Genomic DNA, 4,859 nt, shown 5'->3' with positions numbered 1-4,859 from the left:
GAAGTTGTAGATATTGATTGTTACTCCAGGACTGGCCTGCGTCAACATCCGAACTAAGGATAGGGAGCGAAGTAGTCGAACGCGTGGACAACTTCACTTATCTTGGAAGTCTGATCAGTCCTAATGGGTTGGTGTCTGACGAAATCTCTGCACGGATTCAAAAGGCTCGTTTGGCTTTTGCCAACTTACGTCACCTATGGTGAAGACGAGATATCCGTCTACCAATTAAGGGACGAGTATACTGCTCAGCAATTCGTTCTGTTCTACTTTACGGTTGCGAAACATGGCCATTAAAAGTAGAAGATACTCGTAAGTTACTAGTATTTGACCACAGATGCCTTAGAAATATTGCTCGCATCTGCTGGGATAACCGGGTAAATAATAGTGAGGTTAGACGCAGGGTATTAGGGAATGATGGTAAATCAGTTGATGAGGTCATGAATCTTCATCGACTGAGATGGTTGGGCCACGTGTTACGTATGCCTGAACACCGATTACCATGACGCGCAATGCTGATTAGTGTAGGGGATGGTTGGAAGAGAGTTAGGGGCGGCCAAACCAAAACGTGGCATCAGTGCTTGAAGTCACTAACTTCTAGTCTGAGCCATGTTGGTAGATGCAGACTACCTGGTTGGGGTCCGCGTGACTATCGTAACCTATGGTTGGAGACTTTAGGTGACATGGCTCAGAATCGATCACAATGGCGTAGGTGTATACACTCTTTATCTTCCCTTAAACCTTGAGATTAAAACTGCTTCATAACGTTCTTCCTTCCTATACTATATCCTTACATACAACCTATATTTTATATACTACCACCACTAAATTAACTATTTCTGTGAATCCGGTGTTCATGTTGTTGTGCTAACGAGGTATGGCAACTTGGACCGATGCATATATGTACCTGGTCCTACGTTGTAGCTGACTGACTGACTGAGATATTGATGGTATGTACCAATGCAACAAAGAATTGTTAAATTCGATCGATATTATTTATAGAACTTTAGTTTTAATAATGCAGAACATTAACATATTCATCTATGTTTATAAAATGAATGGTGACTAAATGATAATCTTTTATAGTTTTTTTAGATATTCTTAATCGTATACATGTATGCATAGTTAATACTCTGGATTCATTAGTAATATGATCTGTTGTTTTAAATCATATAAGAACTTTCGTCTAAATTAGAGCGAATGGTTTCACAGTATTTAGGCGCCGAGCTGATGTAAGACATTGAACAGGAATAATATATTTGTTGAAAAAGCTTGGACCAGATTGCTAGGCGAGACTTTGGATTTACTTCAAATTCATTCGCTGAGAATTTAAAAATATATTATTCCTGTTGATTTAAATCATTTAAGAGAGGATATTCTACAAAGTAATTTTCACTTATCGTTTATCGAATTAACTTATTTACAGGCAAACTAATTACTGCGATACTGATGAACCTATGTCTATCATGAATGAACTTGTCAGTTTAGACTTACTAATAATATGAAAGTCGTAATCTGCTATCAAAACGTATATCAAACTAATAATAAATATTTTTTTGTCATATTTCGATGAGTAAATATTTGCTCTGAAGAAATGGCTCACATTAAGTCATGAAACGTCAAAAATACAATTTTAATGACTCAGTGGGATATAACAAAAATAGATTTATTATTAACTCTCTACCCAATGCTCCATTTACTTGAAATTATTAAGTTCAACCTTGATATTGATACATATAAACTCATTGATAATCGGATATTAAACTGATTTTTTTTCAGAATACACTGTTTCTATGCATAACAATTAGTCAATGAATAGTTATCAGTTCCTGATATTTTCTTTTGGATTACATATTTATTCATTCGATTTATGTGTAATTTATAGTTTAATTTAAACTTGGTGGGATAATTCGAGAATCATTAAACATAACTTGAAACATTAAGTTCTGTTTTCAAATGAAAATAATCATAAATTAACTTTTATATTTAATTATTTGTTAACAAGCTTCTTATCTTCGAATGTACTCTATTAACTGAGACGATATTCTACTGTCGACACATAGTGATTTAATTTCTTGTTACTTCTTCATACAATATATGAATATCATAAACTCAGCTTTTAGCGTTCCAATAAACTTGATAGAAGATTGTGTATCAAAGAGATTGTTCTTAATACTTTGTCTTCCGTTGATCATTATTTCAATACAATTTATCATCTACGTTAATTAGTAATTATTGTTTGGTTACTTGAAAATTTGATTTTCCTAAACAGTTTATCTGATTGAGTCACTTCTTATTGAATAAGTTTTAAGTATAAAATTATAAATCATAACATCCAATAGAAACTACCTAGGTTCCATAGGATTTGACTAATCAGATTATGATAAAATGGAGTAAGTGTTAGCCAAACTACAGTTATCTCATTGGCTTTATCCTCAAAGGGTCACACCGAATCAGTCAAATGAGTAAGTTTCAAAAAGAAATGAGGTATGGTAAGTTTCACATTTAACTCTCCAGCATCCTTTCTTCAGTAGCATTTCAGTCGACGATTAATAATATTGCCTGGTGAATCAAATTAATGTAAATGGAGCACTTTTTAACGTTCAACGTAATAACTGAAAGTCGAATGTTTGAACAATTAGACTATCAATTGATTCACCATAGTTAGATCTCATTATTTTTGGAGTAAACAAGAAACGAAGGGCTAATTAAACTAAATCATAATTTCATAGAAAGAACTGTACATTTACACCACCTAATTTCCCTATTCCAGCTTTATGCATCATATTGATCATATCTTAGTGCAACTTAAAAAATTCAGATGAATAGGCTATTATTTATATCGAAAAATGAAATGAAAATGAAGATCTTTTAATGATTTAAATTAGAATATTAAATATTCCCATTGTGAAAATTAGAACAACATATGTAAGCGAACAATTGTTGTCAATTGGATCGTCATCTAATTATTTACATACTTCTTATTACGTAATGATTTTAATGTTTTGTGATCACTATTCTAAGTTTATTTACCCACGTTTGACCTCCTATTTCCAGTGTTTAACTATTGATAAGTCTTTTGTTATCGTAATTTAATATTCTTACTACTATCAGTACACCTGTCTTCCCACTATCAACTTGTACTTTTACCTATTATGCTCGGTGATGTATTCTATTTCATTGTGATTTAAATTAGTAAGATCCAATGTTCTATATATAACATAGTACTGAACTTAAGCAAATGAGCTGACCATTAACATTATAATTAACTGTGGAATATTTTACATAGAACTGAAACACAAATTATGATTTAATAATTGAATTCATGAGTCGATTAAAGCTAGACCACCATGGAAAACCTGGAGGCATTGGGCGCCAGTTACATCCTAGTGTGGGACCCCTCAGAAGTGTGCATCTACGACCCCGCACGCGGAACTTGGACCCAGGACCTTCGGTCTCGCGCGCTGAGCCAACATCCAATGGTGTTAATATCTAACCTCAACCAAGATGAAACAGCCGTCCATTGCTTTCAGGTTTTCCATGATTGTCTAGCTTTAATCAACTCATGAATTCAACTATTAAATTACTACAATCTCTACAAACCTCTATTCTAATAAAATTATAATTTGTTAATACTTCGATATATAAAATAAGATAGTAGATTATTTTATTTTCTGCCCTAATTCATTCTAATTCTATTGTAACTTTTAACAATTATTTCCTATCTAGATAATGAACCAATCAAAATTGAAGAATAACAGACATCTAATTATTTTCTCTCATTCTCTATTTTGTCAGATAGAATAAATATATTTCACCTATCATTTTAATATTTATTTTAATATTTTTTTCTATATATATATATGTCTTATATAGAATAATAATTGGAAAAATATAAAAAATATAGAAAATTGAATAAACGCGTTAACGATTAATCTGATTGGTTAATAATTTAATAATTTCTAGTTATTACTAACACTAATTATAAACATTGTACATTGTACCTTTTTTTAAAAAAAGAAAAAAAACCTTCAATATCATCATAATATACACCTATTTTTCTTTAAAAGTAAACAATCATTAAACTATATAAAATTGCTAAAATCTCCATAAAACCCCCCTCCTAAACAATTATTGTTGACTTTTTTCAACAAAAAAAAGAAACTTATGTCAATATACCCCATTTTATATTAATTGAGATGTTTAAATTATTAGATAATTTCAATGAAAAGTCTAAATCTATAATGATTGAACAAATGAAACAACAATATTGTTTATTACAATATGATAAAGAGATGGTAACAAATTTTTTAAACTTTATAAATCATCATTATATATGGAATTGTTATCATAATAATAGTAATAATAGTTATAATAATGATTTGGATATGAATAATATTCAAGAAAAGTTAATCATAGAACATTTGGATCCTTTAATGTTAATTAATTCATATACAGATTATCCATTTTGGTCATCTATGTTAATGTTAGCAGTAAATGAGGCTGTAACAACAACAACGACAACAACAACAACAACAACAACTAGTACTACTACTACTACATCAGGAATAATACCATTATCTTCTACAATAATACCATCAACAATTATATCACCAGTTAAAACATCATTATCATCTTTATCAATGATGACAATTGATGATTTACAGAATGATATTAGTAAGATTAATTATGAAGAGGATTTTTTTAGTAAATTACTTAAATGCACTTTAATACGAAATGAAAATTCATATTCTAATGAAATAGAACAGTTAAGTTTATCCTCTTCATCATCATCATCATCATCATCATCATCGTCATCATCATCATCATCATGTTCAACGAATTCATCGTCATCAGTGTAT

This window comes from Schistosoma mansoni, chromosome W (assembly GCF_000237925.1).
Source record: "Schistosoma mansoni strain Puerto Rico chromosome W, complete genome".
NCBI classification, from domain to species: Eukaryota; Metazoa; Platyhelminthes; class Trematoda; order Strigeidida; family Schistosomatidae; genus Schistosoma; species Schistosoma mansoni.
Note: the sequence above shows the minus strand (reverse complement) of the source record.